The sequence below is a fragment of the Salmo salar genome, chromosome 19, assembly GCF_965601325.2.
Source record: "Salmo salar chromosome 19, fSalSal1, whole genome shotgun sequence".
NCBI classification, from domain to species: Eukaryota; Metazoa; Chordata; class Actinopteri; order Salmoniformes; family Salmonidae; genus Salmo; species Salmo salar.
In genome coordinates, this window is record NC_138309.1 from 44684054 (window position 1) to 44710131 (window position 26078).

Here is a 26078-nt window from a genome sequence, read left to right on the forward strand (position 1 = left end):
CCACTAATTGTAAATCACCACACCTGTTCCCACTCACCACACATGTTCCCACTCCACTAATTGTAAATCACCACACCTGTTCCCACTCCACTAATTGTAAATCACCATACCTGTTCCCACATTCCCTAATTGTAAATCACCACACCTGTTCCCACTCCACTAATTGTAAATCACCATACCTGTTCCCACTCCACTAATTGTATATCACCACACCTGTTCCCACTCCACTAATTGTAAATCACCACACCTGTTCCCACTCCACTAATTGTAAATCACCACACCTGTTCCCACTCCACTAATTGTCAATCACCACACCTGTTCCCACTCCAATAATTGTATATCACCACACCTGTTCCCACTCCACTAATTGTAAATCACCACACCTGTTCCCACTCCACTAATTGTAAATCACCACACATGTTCCCACTCCACTAATTGTAAATCACCACACCTGTTCCCACTCCACTAATTGTCAATCACCACACCTGTTCCCACTCCACTAATTGTAAATCACCACACCTGTTCCCACTCCACTAATTGTCAATCACCACACCTGTTCCCACTACACTAATTGTAAATCACCACACCTGTTCCCACTCCACTCATTGTAAATCACCACACCTGTTCCCACATTCCCTAATTGTAAATCACCACACCTGTTCCCACTCCACTAATTGTAAATCACCATACCTGTTCCCACTCCACTAATTGTATATCACCACACCTGTTCCCACTCCACTAATTGTAAATCACCACACCTGTTCCCACTCCACTAATTGTCAATCACCACACCTGTTCCCACTCCACTAATTGTAAATCACCACACCTGTTCCCACTCCACTAATTGTCAATCACCACACCTGTTCCCACTCCACTAATTGTAAATCACCACCCTGTTCCCACTCCACTAATTGTCAATCACCACACCTGTTCCCACTCAACTAATTGTATATCACCACACCTGTTCCCACTCCACTAATTGTAAATCACCACACCTGTTCCCACTCCACTAATTGTATATCACCACACCTGTTCCCACTCCACTAATTGTAAATCACCACACCTGTTCCCACTCCACTAATTGTCAATCACCACACCTGTTCCCACTCCACTAATTGTAAATCATCACACCTGTTCCCACTCCACTAATTGTCAATCACCACACCTGTTCCCACTCCACTAATTGTAAATCACCACACCTGTTCCCACTCCACTAATTGTCAATCACCACACCTGTTCCCACTCCACTAATTGTCAATCACCACACCTGTTCCCACTCCACTAATTGTAAATCACCACACCTGTTCCCACTCCACTAATTGTCAATCACCACACCTGTTCCCACTCAACTAATTGTATATCACCACACCTGTTCCCACTCCACTAATTGTAAATCACCACACCTGTTCCCACTCCACTAATTGTCAATCACCACACCTGTTCCCACTCCACTAATTGTAAATCACCACACCTGTTCACACTCCACTAATTGTCAATTACCACACCTGTTCCCACTCAACTAATTGTATATCACCACACCTGTCCCCACTCCACTAATTGTAAATCACCACACCTGTTCCCACTCACCACACCTGTTCCCACTCCACTAATTGTAAATCACCACACCTGTTCCCACTCCACTAATTGTAAATCACCATACCTGTTCCCACATTCCCTAATTGTAAATCACCACACCTGTTCCCACTCCACTAATTGTAAATCACCATACCTGTTCCCACTCCACTAATTGTATATCACCACACCTGTTCCCACTCCACTAATTGTAAATCACCACACCTGTTCCCACTCCACTAATTGTAAATCACCACACCTGTTCCCACTCCACTAATTGTAAATCACCACACCTGTTCCCACTCCACTAATTGTCAATCACCACACCTGTTCCCACTCCACTAATTGTCAATCACCACACCTGTTCCCACTCCACTAATTGTATATCACCACACCTGTTCCCACTCCACTAATTGTAAATCACCACACCTGTTCCCACTCCACTAATTGTAAATCACCACACCTGTTCCCACTCCACTAATTGTCAATCACCACACCTGTTCCCACTCCACTAATTGTCAATCACCACACCTGTTCCCACTCCACTAATTGTCAATCACCACACCTGTTCCCACTCCACTAATTGTAAATCACCACACCTGTTCCCACTCCACTAATTGTCAATCACCACACCTGTTCCCACTCAACTAATTGTATATCACCACACCTGTTCCCACTCCACTAATTGTAAATCACCACACCTGTTCCCACTCCACTAATTGTCAATCACCACACCTGTTCCCACTCCACTAATTGTAAATCACCACACCTGTTCACACTCCACTAATTGTCAATTACCACACCTGTTCCCACTCAACTAATTGTATATCACCACACCTGTCCCCACTCCACTAATTGTAAATCACCACACCTGTTCCCACTCACCACACCTGTTCCCACTCCACTAATTGTAAATCACCACACCTGTTCCCACTCCACTAATTGTAAATCACCATACCTGTTCCCACATTCCCTAATTGTAAATCACCACACCTGTTCCCACTCCACTAATTGTAAATCACCATACCTGTTCCCACTCCACTAATTGTATATCACCACACCTGTTCCCACTCCACTAATTGTAAATCACCACACCTGTTCCCACTCCACTAATTGTAAATCACCACACCTGTTCCCACTCCACTAATTGTAAATCACCACACCTGTTCCCACTCCACTAATTGTCAATCACCACACCTGTTCCCACTCCACTAATTGTCAATCACCACACCTGTTCCCACTCCACTAATTGTATATCACCACACCTGTTCCCACTCCACTAATTGTAAATCACCACACCTGTTCCCACTCCACTAATTGTAAATCACCACACCTGTTCCCACTCCACTAATTGTCAATCACCACACCTGTTCCCACTCCACTAATTGTAAATCACCACACCTGTTCCCACTCCACTAATTGTCAATCACCACACCTGTTCCCACTACACTAATTGTAAATCACCACACCTGTTCCCACTCCACTCATTGTAAATCACCACACCTGTTCCCACATTCCATAATTGTAAATCACCACACCTGTTCCCACTCCACTAATTGTAAATCACCATACCTGTTCCCACTCCACTAATTGTATATCACCACACCTGTTCCCACTCCACTAATTGTAAATCACCACACCTGTTCCCACTCCACTAATTGTAAATCACCACACCTGTTCCCACTCCACTAATTGTCAATCACCACACCTGTTCCCACTCCACTAATTGTCAATCACCACACCTGTTCTCACTGCACTAATTGTATATCACCACACCTGTTCACACTCCACTAATTGTAAATCACCACACCTGTTCCCACTCCACTAATTGTATATCACCACACCTGTTCCCACTCCACTAATTGTAAATCACCACACCTGTTCCCACTCCACTAATTGTCAATCACCACACCTGTTCCCACTCCACTAATTGTCAATTACCACACCTGTTCCCACATTCCCTAATTGTAAATCACCACACCTGTTCCCACTCCACTAATTGTAAATCACCATACCTGTTCCCACTCCACTAATTGTATATCACAACACCTTTTCCCACTCCACTAATTGTAAATCACCACACCTGTTCCCACTCCACTAATTGTAAATCACCACACATGTTCCCACTCCACTAATTGTCAATAACCACACCTGTTCCCACTCCACTAATTGTATATCACCATACCTGTTCCCACTCCACTAATTGTATATCACCAAACCTGTTCCCACTCCACTAATTGTATATCACCACACATGTTCCCACTCCACTAATTGTAAATCACCACACCTGTTCCCACTCCACTAATTGTAAATCACCATACCTGTTCCCACTCCACTAATTGTAAATCACCACACCTGTTCCCACTCCACTAATTGTCAATCACCAAACCTGTTCCCACTCCACTAATTGTAAATCACCACACCTGTTCCCACTCCACTAATTGTCAATCACCACACTTGTTCCCACTCAACTAATTGTATATCACCACACCTGTTCCCAATCCACTAATTGTAAATCACCACACCTGTTCCCACTCCACTAATTGTCAATCACCACACCTGTTCCCACTCCACTAATTGTCAATCACCACACCTGTTCCCACTCCACTAATTGTAAATCACCACACCTGTTCCCACTCCACTAATTGTCAATTACCACACCTGTTCCCACTCAACTAATTGTATATCACCACACCTGTTCCCACTCCACTAATTGTAAATCACCACACCTGTTCCCACTCCACTAATTGTAAATCACCACCCTGTTCCCACTCCACTAATTGTCAATCACCACACCTGTTCCCACTCCACTAATTGTAAATCACCACACCTGTTCCCACTCCACTAATTGTAAATCACCATACCTGTTCCCACATTCCCTAATTGTAAATCACCATACCTGTTCCCACTCCACTAATTGTATATCACCACACCTGTTCCCACTCCACTAATTGTAAATCACCATACCTGTTCCCACTCCACTAATTGTAAATCACCACACCTGTTCCCACTCCACTAATTGTCAATCACCACACCTGTTCCCACTCCACTAATTGTAAATCACCACACCTGTTCCCACTCCACTAATTGTCAATCACCACACCTGTTCCCACTCAACTAATTGTATATCACCACACCTGTTCCCACTCCACTAATTGTAAATCACCACACCTGTTCCCACTCCACTAATTGTCAATCACCACACCTGTTCCCACTCCACTAATTGTAAATCACCACACCTGTTCCCACTCCACTAATTGTAAATCACCACACCTGTTCCCACTCCACTAATTGTCAATCACCACACCTGTTCCCACTCCACTAATTGTCAATCACCACACCTGTTCTCACTGCACTAATTGTATATCACCACACCTGTTCACACTCCACTAATTGTAAATCACCACACCTGTTCCCACTCCACTAATTGTATATCACCACACCTGTTCCCACTCCACTAATTGTAAATCACCACACCTGTTCCCACTCCACTAATTGTCAATCACCACACCTGTTCCCACTCCACTAATTGTCAATTACCACACCTGTTCCCACATTCCCTAATTGTAAATCACCACACCTGTTCCCACTCCACTAATTGTAAATCACCACACCTGTTCCCACTCCACTAATTGTATATCACCACACATGTTCCCACTCCACTAATTGTAAATCACCACACCTGTTCCCACTCCACTAATTGTAAATCACCATACCTGTTCCCACTCCACTAATTGTAAATCACCACACCTGTTCCCACTCCACTAATTGTCAATCACCACACCTGTTCCCACTCCACTAATTGTAAATCACCACACATGTTCCCACTCCACTAATTGTCAATCACCACACCTGTTCCCACTCCACTAATTGTATATCACCATACCTGTTCCCACTCCACTAATTGTATATCACCACACCTGTTCCCACTCCACTAATTGTATATCACCACACATGTTCCCACTCCACTAATTGTAAATCACCACACCTGTTCCCACTCCACTAATTGTCAATCACCACACCTGTTCCCACTCCACTAATTGTAAATCACCACACCTGTTCCCACTCCACTAATTGTCAATCACCACACCTGTTCCCACTCAACTAATTGTATATCACCACACCTGTTCCCACTCCACTAATTGTAAATCACCACACCTGTTCCCACTCCACTAATTGTCAATCACCACACCTGTTCCCACTCCACTAATTGTAAATCACCACACCTGTTCCCACTCCACTAATTGTAAATCACCATACCTGTTCCCACATTCCCTAATTGTAAATCACCATACCTGTTCCCACTCCACTAATTGTATATCACCACACCTGTTCCCACTCCACTAATTGTAAATCACCATACCTGTTCCCACTCCACTAATTGTAAATCACCACACCTGTTCCCACTCCACTAATTGTCAATCACCACACCTGTTCCCACTCCACTAATTGTAAATCACCACACCTGTTCCCACTCCACTAATTGTCAATCACCACACCTGTTCCCACTCAACTAATTGTATATCACCACACCTGTTCCCACTCCACTAATTGTAAATCACCACACCTGTTCCCACTCCACTAATTGTCAATCACCACACCTGTTCCCACTCCACTAATTGTAAATCACCACACCTGTTCCCACTCCACTAATTGTCAATTACCACACCTGTTCCCACTCAACTAATTGTATATCACCACACCTGTTCCCACTCCACTAATTGTAAATCACCACACCTGTTCCCACTCACCACACATGTTCCCACTCCACTAATTGTAAATCACCACACCTGTTCCCACTCCACTAATTGTAAATCACCATACCTGTTCCCACATTCCCTAATTGTAAATCACCATACCTGTTCCCACTCCACTAATTGTATATCACCAAACCTGTTCCCACTCCACTAATTGTAAATCACCACACCTGTTCCCACTCCACTAATTGTAAATCACCACACCTGTTCCCACTCCACTAATTGTCAATCACCACACCTGTTCCCACTCCACTAATTGTCAATCACCACACCTGTTCTCACTGCACTAATTGTATATCACCACACCTGTTCACACTCCACTAATTGTAAATCACCACACCTGTTCCCACTCCACTAATTGTATATCACCACACCTGTTCCCACTCCACTAATTGTAAATCACCACACCTGTTCCCACTCCACTAATTGTCAATCACCACACCTGTTCCCACTCCACTAATTGTAAATTACCACACCTGTTCCCACATTCCCTAATTGTAAATCACCACACCTGTTCCCACTCCACTAATTGTCAATCACCACACCTGTTCCCACTCCACTAATTGTCAATCACCACACCTGTTCCCACTCCACTAATTGTATATCACCACACCTGTTCCCACTCCACTAATTGTAAATCACCACACCTGTTCCCACTCCACTAATTGTAAATCACCACACCTGTTCCCACTCCACTAATTGTCAATCACCACACCTGTTCCCACTCCACTAATTGTAAATCACCACACCTGTTCCCACTCCACTAATTGTCAATCACCACACCTGTTCCCACTACACTAATTGTAAATCACCACACCTGTTCCCACTCCACTCATTGTAAATCACCACACCTGTTCCCACATTCCATAATTGTAAATCACCACACCTGTTCCCACTCCACTAATTGTAAATCACCATACCTGTTCCCACTCCACTAATTGTATATCACCACACCTGTTCCCACTCCACTAATTGTAAATCACCACACCTGTTCCCACTCCACTAATTGTAAATCACCACACCTGTTCCCACTCCACTAATTGTCAATCACCACACCTGTTCCCACTCCACTAATTGTATATCACCACACATGTTCCCACTCCACTAATTGTAAATCACCACACCTGTTCCCATTCCACTAATTGTAAATCACCATACCTGTTCCCACTCCACTAATTGTAAATCACCACACCTGTTCCCACTCCACTAATTGTCAATCACCACACCTGTTCCCACTCCACTAATTGTAAATCACCACACATGTTCCCACTCCACTAATTGTCAATCACCACACCTGTTCCCACTCCACTAATTGTATATCACCATACCTGTTCCCACTCCACTAATTGTATATCACCACACCTGTTCCCACTCCACTAATTGTATATCACCACACATGTTCCCACTCCACTAATTGTAAATCACCACACCTGTTCCCACTCCACTAATTGTCAATCACCACACCTGTTCCCACTCCACTAATTGTAAATCACCACACCTGTTCCCACTCCACTAATTGTCAATCACCACACCTGTTCCCACTCAACTAATTGTATATCACCACACCTGTTCCCACTCCACTAATTGTAAATCACCACACCTGTTCCCACTCCACTAATTGTCAATCACCACACCTGTTCCCACTCCACTAATTGTAAATCACCACACCTGTTCCCACTCCACTAATTGTAAATCACCATACCTGTTCCCACATTCCCTAATTGTAAATCACCATACCTGTTCCCACTCCACTAATTGTATATCACCACACCTGTTCCCACTCCACTAATTGTAAATCACCATACCTGTTCCCACTCCACTAATTGTAAATCACCACACCTGTTCCCACTCCACTAATTGTCAATCACCACACCTGTTCCCACTCCACTAATTGTAAATCACCACACCTGTTCCCACTCCACTAATTGTCAATCACCACACCTGTTCCCACTCAACTAATTGTATATCACCACACCTGTTCCCACTCCACTAATTGTAAATCACCACACCTGTTCCCACTCCACTAATTGTCAATCACCACACCTGTTCCCACTCCACTAATTGTAAATCACCACACCTGTTCCCACTCCACTAATTGTCAATTACCACACCTGTTCCCACTCAACTAATTGTATATCACCACACCTGTTCCCACTCCACTAATTGTAAATCACCACACCTGTTCCCACTCACCACACATGTTCCCACTCCACTAATTGTAAATCACCACACCTGTTCCCACTCCACTAATTGTAAATCACCATACCTGTTCCCACATTCCCTAATTGTAAATCACCATACCTGTTCCCACTCCACTAATTGTATATCACCAAACCTGTTCCCACTCCACTAATTGTAAATCACCACACCTGTTCCCACTCCACTAATTGTAAATCACCACACCTGTTCCCACTCCACTAATTGTCAATCACCACACCTGTTCCCACTCCACTAATTGTCAATCACCACACCTGTTCTCACTGCACTAATTGTATATCACCACACCTGTTCCCACTCCACTAATTGTAAATCACCACACCTGTTCCCACTCCACTAATTGTCAATCACCACACCTGTTCCCACTCAACTAATTGTATATCACCACACCTGTTCCCACTCCACTAATTGTAAATCACCACACCTGTTCCCACTCCACTAATTGTCAATCACCACACCTGTTCCCACTCCACTAATTGTAAATCACCACACCTGTTCCCACTCCACTAATTGTCAATCACCACACCTGTTCCCACTCCACTAATTGTATATCACCACACATGTTCCCACTCCACTAATTGTAAATCACCACACCTGTTCCCATTCCACTAATTGTAAATCACCATACCTGTTCCCACTCCACTAATTGTAAATCACCACACCTGTTCCCACTCCACTAATTGTCAATCACCACACCTGTTCCCACTCCACTAATTGTAAATCACCACACATGTTCCCACTCCACTAATTGTCAATCACCACACCTGTTCCCACTCCACTAATTGTATATCACCATACCTGTTCCCACTCCACTAATTGTATATCACCACACCTGTTCCCACTCCACTAATTGTATATCACCACACATGTTCCCACTCCACTAATTGTAAATCACCACACCTGTTCCCACTCCACTAATTGTCAATCACCACACCTGTTCCCACTCCACTAATTGTAAATCACCACACCTGTTCCCACTCCACTAATTGTCAATCACCACACCTGTTCCCACTCAACTAATTGTATATCACCACACCTGTTCCCACTCCACTAATTGTAAATCACCACACCTGTTCCCACTCCACTAATTGTCAATCACCACACCTGTTCCCACTCCACTAATTGTAAATCACCACACCTGTTCCCACTCCACTAATTGTAAATCACCATACCTGTTCCCACATTCCCTAATTGTAAATCACCATACCTGTTCCCACTCCACTAATTGTATATCACCACACCTGTTCCCACTCCACTAATTGTAAATCACCATACCTGTTCCCACTCCACTAATTGTAAATCACCACACCTGTTCCCACTCCACTAATTGTCAATCACCACACCTGTTCCCACTCCACTAATTGTAAATCACCACACCTGTTCCCACTCCACTAATTGTCAATCACCACACCTGTTCCCACTCAACTAATTGTATATCACCACACCTGTTCCCACTCCACTAATTGTAAATCACCACACCTGTTCCCACTCCACTAATTGTCAATCACCACACCTGTTCCCACTCCACTAATTGTAAATCACCACACCTGTTCCCACTCCACTAATTGTCAATTACCACACCTGTTCCCACTCAACTAATTGTATATCACCACACCTGTTCCCACTCCACTAATTGTAAATCACCACACCTGTTCCCACTCACCACACATGTTCCCACTCCACTAATTGTAAATCACCACACCTGTTCCCACTCCACTAATTGTAAATCACCATACCTGTTCCCACATTCCCTAATTGTAAATCACCATACCTGTTCCCACTCCACTAATTGTATATCACCAAACCTGTTCCCACTCCACTAATTGTAAATCACCACACCTGTTCCCACTCCACTAATTGTAAATCACCACACCTGTTCCCACTCCACTAATTGTCAATCACCACACCTGTTCCCACTCCACTAATTGTCAATCACCACACCTGTTCTCACTGCACTAATTGTATATCACCACACCTGTTCCCACTCCACTAATTGTAAATCACCACACCTGTTCCCACTCCACTAATTGTCAATCACCACACCTGTTCCCACTCAACTAATTGTATATCACCACACCTGTTCCCACTCCACTAATTGTAAATCACCACACCTGTTCCCACTCCACTAATTGTCAATCACCACACCTGTTCCCACTCCACTAATTGTAAATCACCACACCTGTTCCCACTCCACTAATTGTAAATCACCATACCTGTTCCCACATTCCCTAATTGTAAATCACCATACCTGTTCCCACTCCACTAATTGTATATCACCACACCTGTTCCCACTCCACTAATTGTAAATCACCATACCTGTTCCCACTCCACTAATTGTAAATCACCACACCTGTTCCCACTCCACTAATTGTCAATCACCACACCTGTTCCCACTCCACTAATTGTAAATCACCACACCTGTTCCCACTCCACTAATTGTCAATCACCACACCTGTTCCCACTCAACTAATTGTATATCACCACACCTGTTCCCACTCCACTAATTGTAAATCACCACACCTGTTCCCACTCCACTAATTGTCAATCACCACACCTGTTCCCACTCCACTAATTGTAAATCACCACACCTGTTCCCACTCCACTAATTGTCAATTACCACACCTGTTCCCACTCAACTAATTGTATATCACCACACCTGTTCCCACTCCACTAATTGTAAATCACCACACCTGTTCCCACTCACCACACATGTTCCCACTCCACTAATTGTAAATCACCACACCTGTTCCCACTCCACTAATTGTAAATCACCATACCTGTTCCCACATTCCCTAATTGTAAATCACCATACCTGTTCCCACTCCACTAATTGTATATCACCAAACCTGTTCCCACTCCACTAATTGTAAATCACCACACCTGTTCCCACTCCACTAATTGTAAATCACCACACCTGTTCCCACTCCACTAATTGTCAATCACCACACCTGTTCCCACTCCACTAATTGTCAATCACCACACCTGTTCTCACTGCACTAATTGTATATCACCACACCTGTTCACACTCCACTAATTGTAAATCACCACACCTGTTCCCACTCCACTAATTGTATATCACCACACCTGTTCCCACTCCACTAATTGTAAATCACCACACCTGTTCCCACTCCACTAATTGTCAATCACCACACCTGTTCCCACTCCACTAATTGTCAATTACCACACCTGTTCCCACATTCCCTAATTGTAAATCACCACACCTGTTCCCACTCCACTAATTGTCAATCACCACACCTGTTCCCACTCCACTAATTGTCAATCACCACACCTGTTCCCACTCCACTAATTGTATATCACCACACCTGTTCCCACTCCACTAATTGTAAATCACCACACCTGTTCCCACTCCACTAATTGTAAATCACCACACCTGTTCCCACTCCACTAATTGTCAATCACCACACCTGTTCCCACTCCACTAATTGTAAATCACCACACCTGTTCCCACTCCACTAATTGTCAATCACCACACCTGTTCCCACTACACTAATTGTAAATCACCACACCTGTTCCCACTCCACTCATTGTAAATCACCACACCTGTTCCCACATTCCATAATTGTAAATCACCACACCTGTTCCCACTCCACTAATTGTAAATCACCATACCTGTTCCCACTCCACTAATTGTATATCACCACACCTGTTCCCACTCCACTAATTGTAAATCACCACACCTGTTCCCACTCCACTAATTGTAAATCACCACACCTGTTCCCACTCCACTAATTGTCAATCACCACACCTGTTCCCACTCCACTAATTGTCAATCACCACACCTGTTCTCACTGCACTAATTGTATATCACCACACCTGTTCACACTCCACTAATTGTCAATCACCACACCTGTTCCCACTCCACTAATTGTCAATCACCACACCTGTTCCCACTCCACTAATTGTCAATTACCACACCTGTTCCCACATTCCCTAATTGTAAATCACCACACCTGTTCCCACTCCACTAATTGTAAATCACCATACCTGTTCCCACTCCACTAATTGTATATCACAACACCTTTTCCCACTCCACTAATTGTAAATCACCACACCTGTTCCCACTCCACTAATTGTAAATCACCACACATGTTCCCACTCCACTAATTGTCAATCACCACACCTGTTCCCACTCCACTAATTGTATATCACCATACCTGTTCCCACTCCACTAATTGTATATCACCAAACCTGTTCCCACTCCACTAATTGTATATCACCACACATGTTCCCACTCCACTAATTGTAAATCACCACACCTGTTCCCACTCCACTAATTGTAAATCACCATACCTGTTCCCACTCCACTAATTGTAAATCACCACACCTGTTCCCACTCCACTAATTGTCAATCACCAAACCTGTTCCCACTCCACTAATTGTAAATCACCACACCTGTTCCCACTCCACTAATTGTCAATCACCACACTTGTTCCCACTCAACTAATTGTATATCACCACACCTGTTCCCAATCCACTAATTGTAAATCACCACACCTGTTCCCACTCCACTAATTGTCAATCACCACACCTGTTCCCACTCCACTAATTGTAAATCACCACACCTGTTCCCACTCCACTAATTGTCAATTACCACACCTGTTCCCACTCAACTAATTGTATATCACCACACCTGTTCCCACTCCACTAATTGTAAATCACCACACCTGTTCCCACTCACCACACATGTTCCCACTCCACTAATTGTAAATCACCACACCTGTTCCCACTCCACTAATTGTAAATCACCATACCTGTTCCCACATTCCCTAATTGTAAATCACCATACCTGTTCCCACTCCACTAATTGTATATCACCACACCTGTTCCCACTCCACTAATTGTAAATCACCATACCTGTTCCCACTCCACTAATTGTAAATCACCACACCTGTTCCCACTCCACTAATTGTCAATCACCACACCTGTTCCCACTCCACTAATTGTAAATCACCACACCTGTTCCCACTCCACTAATTGTCAATCACCACACCTGTTCCCACTCAACTAATTGTATATCACCACACCTGTTCCCACTCCACTAATTGTAAATCACCACACCTGTTCCCACTCCACTAATTGTCAATCACCACACCTGTTCCCACTCCACTAATTGTAAATCACCACACCTGTTCCCACTCCACTAATTGTCAATTACCACACCTGTTCCCACTCAACTAATTGTATATCACCACACCTGTTCCCACTCCACTAATTGTAAATCACCACACCTGTTCCCACTCACCACACATGTTCCCACTCCACTAATTGTAAATCACCACACCTGTTCCCACTCCACTAATTGTAAATCACCATACCTGTTCCCACATTCCCTAATTGTAAATCACCATACCTGTTCCCACTCCACTAATTGTATATCACCACACCTGTTCCCACTCCACTAATTGTAAATCACCACACCTGTTCCCACTCCACTAATTGTAAATCACCACACCTGTTCCCACTCCACTAATTGTCAATCACCACACCTGTTCCCACTCCACTAATTGTCAATCACCACACCTGTTCTCACTGCACTAATTGTATATCACCACACCTGTTCACACTCCACTAATTGTAAATCACCACACCTGTTCCCACTCCACTAATTGTATATCACCACACCTGTTCCCACTCCACTAATTGTAAATCACCACACCTGTTCCCACTCCACTAATTGTCAATCACCACACCTGTTCCCACTCCACTAATTGTCAATTACCACACCTGTTCCCACATTCCCTAATTGTAAATCACCACACCTGTTCCCACTCCACTAATTGTAAATCACCACACCTGTTCCCACTCCACTAATTGTATATCACCACACATGTTCCCACTCCACTAATTGTAAATCACCACACCTGTTCCCACTCCACTAATTGTAAATCACCATACCTGTTCCCACTCCACTAATTGTAAATCACCACACCTGTTCCCACTCCACTAATTGTCAATCACCACACCTGTTCCCACTCCACTAATTGTATATCACCATACCTGTTCCCACTCCACTAATTGTATATCACCACACCTGTTCCCACTCCACTAATTGTATATCACCACACATGTTCCCACTCCACTAATTGTAAATCACCACACCTGTTCCCACTCCACTAATTGTCAATCACCACACCTGTTCCCACTCCACTAATTGTAAATCACCACACCTGTTCCCACTCCACTAATTGTCAATCACCACACCTGTTCCCACTCAACTAATTGTATATCACCACACCTGTTCCCACTCCACTAATTGTAAATCACCACACCTGTTCCCACTCCACTAATTGTCAATCACCACACCTGTTCCCACTCCACTAATTGTAAATCACCACACCTGTTCCCACTCCACTAATTGTAAATCACCATACCTGTTCCCACATTCCCTAATTGTAAATCACCATACCTGTTCCCACTCCACTAATTGTATATCACCACACCTGTTCCCACTCCACTAATTGTAAATCACCATACCTGTTCCCACTCCACTAATTGTAAATCACCACACCTGTTCCCACTCCACTAATTGTCAATCACCACACCTGTTCCCACTCCACTAATTGTAAATCACCACACCTGTTCCCACTCCACTAATTGTCAATCACCACACCTGTTCCCACTCAACTAATTGTATATCACCACACCTGTTCCCACTCCACTAATTGTAAATCACCACACCTGTTCCCACTCCACTAATTGTCAATCACCACACCTGTTCCCACTCCACTAATTGTAAATCACCACACCTGTTCCCACTCCACTAATTGTCAATTACCACACCTGTTCCCACTCAACTAATTGTATATCACCACACCTGTTCCCACTCCACTAATTGTAAATCACCACACCTGTTCCCACTCACCACACATGTTCCCACTCCACTAATTGTAAATCACCACACCTGTTCGCACTCCACTAATTGTAAATCACCATACCTGTTCCCACATTCCCTAATTGTAAATCACCATACCTGTTCCCACTCCACTAATTGTATATCACCAAACCTGTTCCCACTCCACTAATTGTAAATCACCACACCTGTTCCCACTCCACTAATTGTAAATCACCACACCTGTTCCCACTCCACTAATTGTCAATCACCACACCTGTTCCCACTCCACTAATTGTCAATCACCACACCTGTTCTCACTGCACTAATTGTATATCACCACACCTGTTCACACTCCACTAATTGTAAATCACCACACCTGTTCCCACTCCACTAATTGTATATCACCACACCTGTTCCCACTCCACTAATTGTAAATCACCACACCTGTTCCCACTCCACTAATTGTCAATCACCACACCTGTTCCCACTCCACTAATTGTCAATCACCACACCTGTTCTCACTGCACTAATTGTATATCACCACACCTGTTCACACTCCACTAATTGTAAATCACCACACCTGTTCCCACTCCACTAATTGTATATCACCACACCTGTTCCCACTCCACTAATTGTAAATCACCACACCTGTTCCCACTCCACTAATTGTATATCACCACACATGTTCCCACTCCACTAATTGTAAATCACCACACCTGTTCCCACTCCACTAATTGTAAATCACCATACCTGTTCCCACTCCACTAATTGTATATCACCACACCTGTTCCCACTCCACTAATTGTATATCACCACACATGTTCCCACTCCACTAATTGTAAATCACCACACCTGTTCCCACTCCACTAATTGTCAATCACCACACCTGTTCCCACTCCACTAATTGTAAATCACCACACCTGTTCCCACTCCACTAATTGTCAATCACCACACCTGTTCCCACTCAACTAATTGTATATCACCACACCTGTTCCCACTCCAGTAATTGTAAATCACCACACCTGTTCCCACTCCACTAATTGTCAATCACCACACCTGTTCCCACTCCACTAATTGTAAATCACCACACCTGTTCCCACTCCACTAATTGTCAATTACCACACATGTTCCCACTCAACTAATTGTATATCACCACACCTGTTCCCACTCCACTAATTGTCAATTACCACACATGTTCCCACTCAACTAATTGTATATCACCACACCTGTTCCCACTCCACTAATTGTAAATCACCACACCTGTTCCCACTCCACTAATTGTCAATCACCACACATGTTCCCACTCCACTAATTGTCAATTACCACACCTGTTCCCACATTCCCTAATTGTAAATCACCACACCTGTTCCCACTCCACTAATTGTAAATCACCATACCTGTTCCCACTCCACTAATTGTAAATCACCACACCTGTTCCCACTCCACTAATTGTCAATCACCACACCTGTTCCCACTCCACTAATTGTATATCACCATACCTGTTCCCACTCCACTAATTGTATATCACCACACCTGTTCCCACTCCACTAATTGTATATCACCACACATGTTCCCACTCCACTAATTGTAAATCACCACACCTGTTCCCACTCCACTAATTGTCAATCACCACACCTGTTCCCACTCCACTAATTGTAAATCACCACACCTGTTCCCACTCCACTAATTGTCAATCACCACACCTGTTCCCACTCAACTAATTGTATATCACCACACCTGTTCCCACTCCACTAATTGTAAATCACCACACCTGTTCCCACTCCACTAATTGTCAATCACCACACCTGTTCCCACTCCACTAATTGTAAATCACCACACCTGTTCCCACTCCACTAATTGTCAATTACCACACCTGTTCCCACTCAACTAATTGTATATCACCACACCTGTTCCCACTCCACTAATTGTAAATCACCACACCTGTTCCCACTCACCACACATGTTCCCACTCCACTAATTGTAAATCACCACACCTGTTCGCACTCCACTAATTGTAAATCACCATACCTGTTCCCACATTCCCTAATTGTAAATCACCATACCTGTTCCCACTCCACTAATTGTATATCACCAAACCTGTTCCCACTCCACTAATTGTAAATCACCACACCTGTTCCCACTCCACTAATTGTAAATCACCACACCTGTTCCCACTCCACTAATTGTCAATCACCACACCTGTTCCCACTCCACTAATTGTCAATCACCACACCTGTTCTCACTGCACTAATTGTATATCACCACACCTGTTCACACTCCACTAATTGTAAATCACCACACCTGTTCCCACTCCACTAATTGTATATCACCACACCTGTTCCCACTCCACTAATTGTAAATCACCACACCTGTTCCCACTCCACTAATTGTCAATCACCACACCTGTTCCCACTCCACTAATTGTCAATTACCACACCTGTTCCCACATTCCCTAATTGTAAATCACCACAACTGTTCCCACTCCACTAATTGTAAATCACCACACCTGTTCCCACTCCACTAATTGTATATCACCACACATGTTCCCACTCCACTAATTGTAAATCACCACACCTGTTCCCACTCCACTAATTGTAAATCACCATACCTGTTCCCACTCCACTAATTGTAAATCACCACACCTGTTCCCACTCCACTAATTGTCAATCACCACACCTGTTCCCACTCCACTAATTGTAAATCACCACACATGTTCCCACTCCACTAATTGTCAATCACCACACCTGTTCCCACTCCACTAATTGTATATCACCATACCTGTTCCCACTCCACTAATTGTATATCACCACACCTGTTCCCACTCCACTAATTGTATATCACCACACATGTTCCCACTCCACTAATTGTAAATCACCACACCTGTTCCCACTCCACTAATTGTCAATCACCACACCTGTTCCCACTCCACTAATTGTAAATCACCACACCTGTTCCCACTCCACTAATTGTCATTCACCACACCTGTTCCCACTCAACTAATTGTATATCACCACACCTGTTCCCACTCCACTAATTGTAAATCACCACACCTGTTCCCACTCCACTAATTGTCAATCACCACACCTGTTCCCACTCCACTAATTGTAAATCACCACACCTGTTCCCACTCCACTAATTGTCAATTACCACACATGTTCCCACTCAACTAATTGTATATCACCACACCTGTTCCCACTCCACTAATTGTCAATTACCACACATGTTCCCACTCAACTAATTGTATATCACCACACCTGTTCCCACTCCACTAATTGTAAATCACCACACCTGTTCCCACTCCACTAATTGTAAATCACCACACCTGTTCCCACTCCACTAATTGTCAATCACCACACCTGTTCCCACTCAACTAATTGTATATCACCACACCTGTTCCCACTCCACTAATTGTAAATCACCACACCTGTTCCCACTCCACTAATTGTCAATCACCACACCTGTTCCCACTCCACTAATTGTAAATCACCACACCTGTTCCCACTCCACTAATTGTAAATCACCATACCTGTTCCCACATTCCCTAATTGTAAATCACCATACCTGTTCCCACTCCACTAATTGTATATCACCACACCTGTTCCCACTCCACTAATTGTAAATCACCATACCTGTTCCCACTCCACTAATTGTAAATCACCACACCTGTTCCCACTCCACTAATTGTCAATCACCACACCTGTTCCCACTCCACTAATTGTAAATCACCACACCTGTTCCCACTCCACTAATTGTAAATCACCACACCTGTTCCCACTCCACTAATTGTCAATTACCACACCTGTTCCCACTCAACTAATTGTATATCACCACACCTGTTCCCACTCCACTAATTGTAAATCACCACACCTGTTCCCACTCACCACACATGTTCCCACTCCACTAATTGTAAATCACCACACCTGTTCCCACTCCACTAATTGTAAATCACCATACCTGTTCCCACATTCCCTAATTGTAAATCACCATACCTGTTGCCACTCCACTAATTGTATATCACCACACCTGTTCCCACTCCACTAATTGTAAATCACCACACCTGTTCCCACTCCACTAATTGTAAATCACCACACCTGTTCCCACTCCACTAATTGTCAATCACCACACCTGTTCCCACTCCACTAATTGTCAATCACCACACCTGTTCTCACTGCACTAATTGTATATCACCACACCTGTTCACACTCCACTAATTGTAAATCACCACACCTGTTCCCACTCCACTAATTGTATATCACCACACCTGTTCCCACTCCACTAATTGTAAATCACCACACCTGTTCCCACTCCACTAATTGTCAATCACCACACCTGTTCCCACTCCACTAATTGTCAATTACCACACCTGTTCCCACATTCCCTAATTGTAAATCACCACACCTGTTCCCACTCCACTAATTGTAAATCACCACACCTGTTCCCACTCCACTAATTGTATATCACCACACATGTTCCCACTCCACTAATTGTAAATCACCACACCTGTTCCCACTCCACTAATTGTAAATCACCACACCTGTTCCCACTCCACTAATTGTAAATCACCATACCTGTTCCCACTCCACTAATTGTAAATCACCACACCTGTTCCCACTCCACTAATTGTCAATCACCACACCTGTTCCCACTCCACTAATTGTAAATCACCACACATGTTCCCACTCCACTAATTGTCAATCACCACACCTGTTCCCACTCCACTAATTGTATATCACCATACCTGTTCCCACTCCACTAATTGTATATCACCACACCTGTTCCCACTCCACTAATTGTATATCACCACACATGTTCCCACTCCACTAATTGTAAATCACCACACCTGTTCCCACTCCACTAATTGTCAATCACCACACCTGTTCCCACTCCACTAATTGTAAATCACCACACCTGTTCCCACTCCACTAATTGTCAATCACCACACCTGTTCCCACTCAACTAATTGTATATCACCACACCTGTTCCCACTCCACTAATTGTAAATCACCACACCTGTTCCCACTCCACTAATTGTCAATCACCACACCTGTTCCCACTCCACTAATTGTAAATCACCACACCTGTTCCCACTCCACTAATTGTCAATTACCACACATGTTCCCACTCAACTAATTGTATATCACCACACCTGTTCCCACTCCACTAATTGTCAATTACCACACATGTTCCCACTCAACTAATTGTATATCACCACACCTGTTCCCACTCCACTAATTGTAAATCACCACACCTGTTCCCACTCCACTAATTGTCAATCACCACACATGTTCCCACTCCACTAATTGTCAATTACCACACCTGTTCCCACATTCCCTAATTGTAAATCACCACACCTGTTCCCACTCCACTAATTGTAAATCACCATACCTGTTCCCACTCCACTAATTGTAAATCACCACACCTGTTCCCACTCCACTAATTGTCAATCACCACACCTGTTCCCACTCCACTAATTGTAAATCACCACACATGTTCCCACTCCACTAATTGTCAATCACCACACCTGTTCCCACTCCACTAATTGTATATCACCATACCTGTTCCCACTCCACTAATTGTATATCACCACACCTGTTCCCACTCCACTAATTGTATATCACCACACATGTTCCCACTCCACTAATTGTAAATCACCACACCTGTTCCCACTCCACTAATTGTCAATCACCACACCTGTTCCCACTCCACTAATTGTAAATCACCACACCTGTTCCCACTCCACTAATTGTCAATCACCACACCTGTTCCCACTCAACTAATTGTATATCACCACACCTGTTCCCACTCCACTAATTGTAAATCACCACACCTGTTCCCACTCCACTAATTGTCAATCACCACACCTGTTCCCACTCCACTAATTGTAAATCACCACACCTGTTCCCACTCCACTAATTGTAAATCACCATACCTGTTCCCACATTCCCTAATTGTAAATCACCATACCTGTTCCCACTCCACTAATTGTATATCACCACACCTGTTCCCACTCCACTAATTGTAAATCACCATACCTGTTCCCACTCCACTAATTGTAAATCACCACACCTGTTCCCACTCCACTAATTGTCAATCACCACACCTGTTCCCACTCCACTAATTGTAAATCACCACACCTGTTCCCACTCCACTAATTGTCAATCACCACACCTGTTCCCACTCAACTAATTGTATATCACCACACCTGTTCCCACTCCACTAATTGTAAATCACCACACCTGTTCCCACTCCACTAATTGTCAATCACCACACCTGTTCCCACTCCACTAATTGTAAATCACCACACCTGTTCCCACTCCACTAATTGTCAATTACCACACCTGTTCCCACTCAACTAATTGTATATCACCACACCTGTTCCCACTCCACTAATTGTAAATCACCACACCTGTTCCCACTCACCACACATGTTCCCACTCCACTAATTGTAAATCACCACACCTGTTCCCACTCCACTAATTGTAAATCACCATACCTGTTCCCACATTCCCTAATTGTAAATCACCATACCTGTTGCCACTCCACTAATTGTATATCACCACACCTGTTCCCACTCCACTAATTGTAAATCACCACACCTGTTCCCACTCCACTAATTGTAAATCACCACACCTGTTCCCACTCCACTAATTGTCAATCACCACACCTGTTCCCACTCCACTAATTGTCAATCACCACACCTGTTCTCACTGCACTAATTGTATATCACCACACCTGTTCACACTCCACTAATTGTAAATCACCACACCTGTTCCCACTCCACTAATTGTATATCACCACACCTGTTCCCACTCCACTAATTGTAAATCACCACACCTGTTCCCACTCCACTAATTGTCAATCACCACACCTGTTCCCACTCCACTAATTGTCAATTACCACACCTGTTCCCACATTCCCTAATTGTAAATCACCACACCTGTTCCCACTCCACTAATTGTAAATCACCACACCTGTTCCCACTCCACTAATTGTATATCACCACACATGTTCCCACATTCCCTAATTGTAAATCACCACACCTGTTCCCACTCCACTAATTGTAAATCACCATACCTGTTCCCACTCCACTAATTGTAAATCACCACACCTGTTCCCACTCCACTAATTGTCAATCACCACACCTGTTCCCACTCCACTAATTGTAAATCACCACACATGTTCCCACTCCACTAATTGTCAATCACCACACCTGTTCCCACTCCACTAATTGTATATCACCATACCTGTTCCCACTCCACTAATTGTATATCACCACACCTGTTCCCACTCCACTAATTGTATATCACCACACATGTTCCCACTCCACTAATTGTAAATCACCACACCTGTTCCCACTCCACTAATTGTCAATCACCACACCTGTTCCCACTCCACTAATTGTAAATCACCACACCTGTTCCCACTCCACTAATTGTCAATCACCACACCTGTTCCCACTCAACTAATTGTATATCACCACACCTGTTCCCACTCCACTAATTGTAAATCACCACACCTGTTCCCACTCCACTAATTGTCAATCACCACACCTGTTCCCACTCCACTAATTGTAAATCACCACACCTGTTCCCACTCCACTAATTGTCAATTACCACACATGTTCCCACTCAACTAATTGTATATCACCACACCTGTTCCCACTCCACTAATTGTAAATCACCACACCTGTTCCCACTCACCACACCTGTTCCCACTCCACTAATTGTAAATCACCACACCTGTTCCCACTCCACTAATTGTAAATCACCATACCTGTTCCCACATTCCCTAATTGTAAATCACCACACCTGTTCCCACTCCACTAATTGTAAATCACCATACCTGTTCCCACTCCACTAATTGTATATCACCACACCTGTTCCCACTCCACTAATTGTAAATCACCACACCTGTTCCCACTCCACTAATTGTAAATCACCACACCTGTTCCCACTCCACTAATTGTAAATCACCACACCTGTTCCCACTCCACTAATTGTCAATCACCCCTGTTCCCACTCCACTAATTGTCAATCACCACACCTGTTCCCACTCCACTAATTGTATATCACCACACCTGTTCCCACTCCACTAATTGTAAATCACCACACCTGTTCCCACTCCACTAATTGTCAATCACCACACCTGTTCCCACTCCACTAATTGTAAATCACCACACCTGTTCCCACTCCACTAATTGTCAATCACCACACCTGTTCCCACTCAACTAATTGTATATCACCACACCTGTTCCCACTCCACTAATTGTAAATCACCACACCTGTTCCCACTCCACTAATTGTCAATCACCACACCTGTTCCCACTCCACTAATTGTAAATCACCACACCTGTTCCCACTCCACTAATTGTCAATTACCACACCTGTTCCCACTCAACTAATTGTATATCACCACACCTGTTCCCACTCCACTAATTGTAAATCACCACACCTGTTCCCACTCACCACACATGTTCCCACTCCACTAATTGTAAATCACCACACCTGTTCCCACTCCACTAATTGTAAATCACCATACCTGTTCCCACATTCCCTAATTGTAAATCACCACACCTGTTCCCACTCCACTAATTGTAAATCACCATACCTGTTCCCACTCCACTAATTGTATATCACCACACCTGTTCCCACTCCACTAATTGTAAATCACCACACCTGTTCCCACTCCACTAATTGTAAATCACCACACCTGTTCCCACTCCACTAATTGTAAATCACCACACCTGTTCCCACTCCATTAATTGTCAATCACCACACCTGTTCCCACTTCACTAATTGTCAATCACCACACCTGTTCCCACTCCAATAATTGTATATCACCACACCTGTTCCCACTCCACTAATTGTAAATCACCACACCTGTTCCCACTCCACTAATTGTAAATCACCACACATGTTCCCACTCCACTAATTGTAAATCACCACACCTGTTCCCACTCCACTAATTCTCAATCACCACACCTGTTCCCACTCCACTAATTGTAAATCACCACACCTGTTCCCACTCCACTAATTGTAAATCACCATACCTGTTCCCACTCCACTAATTGTCAATCACCACACCTGTTCCCACTCCACTAATTGTAAATCACCACACCTGTTCCCACTCCACTAATTGTCAATCACCACACCTGTTCCCACTCCACTAATTGTAAATCACCACACCTGTTCCCACTCCACTAATTGTCAATCACCACACCTGTTCCCACTCAACTAATTGTATATCACCACACCTGTTCCCACTCCACTAATTGTAAATCACCACACCTGTTCCCACTCCACTAATTGTCAATCACCACACCTGTTCCCACTCCACTAATTGTAAATCACCACACCTGTTCCCACTCCACTAATTGTCAATTACCACACCTGTTCCCACTCAACTAATTGTATATCACCACACCTGTTCCCACTCCACTAATTGTAAATCACCACACCTGTTCCCACTCACCACACCTGTTCCCACTCCACTAATTGTAAATCACCACACCTGTTCCCACTCCACTAATTGTAAATCACCATACCTGTTCCCACATTCCCTAATTGTAAATCACCACACCTGTTCCCACTCCACTAATTGTAAATCACCATACCTGTTCCCACTCCACTAATTGTATATCACCACACCTGTTCCCACTCCACTAATTGTAAATCACCACACCTGTTCCCACTCCACTAATTGTCAATCACCACACTTGTTCCCACTCAACTAATTGTATATCACCACACCTGTTCCCACTCCACTAATTGTAAATCACCACACCTGTTCCCACTCCACTAATTGTCAATCACCACACCTGTTCCTACTCCACTAATTGTAAATCACCACACCTGTTCCCACTCCACTAATTGTCAATTACCACACCTGTTCCCACTCAACTAATTGTATATCACCACACCTGTTCCCACTCCACTAATTGTAAATCACCACACCTGTTCCCACTCACCACACATGTTCCCACTCCACTAATTGTAAATCACCACACCTGTTCCCACTCCACTAATTGTAAATCACCATACCTGTTCCCACATTCCCTAATTGTAAATCACCACACCTGTTCCCACTCCACTAATTGTAAATCACCATACCTGTTCCCACTCCACTAATTGTATATCACCACACCTGTTCCCACTCCACTAATTGTAAATCACCACACCTGTTCCCACTCCACTAATTGTAAATCACCACACCTGTTCCCACTCCACTAATTGTCAATCACCACACCTGTTCCCACTCCAATAATTGTATATCACCACACCTGTTCCCACTCCACTAATTGTAAATCACCACACCTGTTCCCACTCCACTAATTGTAAATCACCACACATGTTCCCACTCCACTAATTGTAAATCACCACACCTGTTCCCACTCCACTAATTGTCAATCACCACACCTGTTCCCACTCCACTAATTGTAAATCACCACACCTGTTCCCACTCCACTAATTGTCAATCACCACACCTGTTCCCACTACACTAATTGTAAATCACCACACCTGTTCCCACTCCACTCATTGTAAATCACCACACCTGTTCCCACATTCCCTAATTGTAAATCACCACACCTGTTCCCACTCCACTAATTGTAAATCACCATACCTGTTCCCACTCCACTAATTGTATATCACCACACCTGTTCCCACTCCACTAATTGTAAA